The following is a 383-nucleotide window of genomic DNA, read 5'->3' as shown; positions in this document are numbered from 1 at the left end:
GGTTATTATTTTCTAATTAAAATTATTTTATTAATAATTTTTATATGGTCTCATGTGAATTATAGATGTACTGTCTAGTCACTGAGTTACAAAATTCACTCTGTTTTTCTAAAAATATTTTTCAGGAATAAATATTTGATTATGTGAGTATTTCTATTCAAGGGTAATAATCTGCAATGGGTATTTGTTCTTGGTTGAGTTTTTAAACGTCATCTACTCCATATGTCACAGGCAGGATCCCTCTATATTTATTTATTTTATTTTTGTTAAAAATATATAATTATTCATTATAGAAACTGTAAATTTATCAAAAATATTTGTAACATTTTTATTTATCTTATATTCGAATCTGTTAGGTTTGCTAAGGGAATATTTTCATGAGC

The sequence above is a fragment of the Arachis ipaensis genome, chromosome B05, assembly GCF_000816755.2.
Source record: "Arachis ipaensis cultivar K30076 chromosome B05, Araip1.1, whole genome shotgun sequence".
Lineage (NCBI taxonomy): Eukaryota > Viridiplantae > Streptophyta > Magnoliopsida > Fabales > Fabaceae > Arachis > Arachis ipaensis.
Note: the sequence above shows the minus strand (reverse complement) of the source record.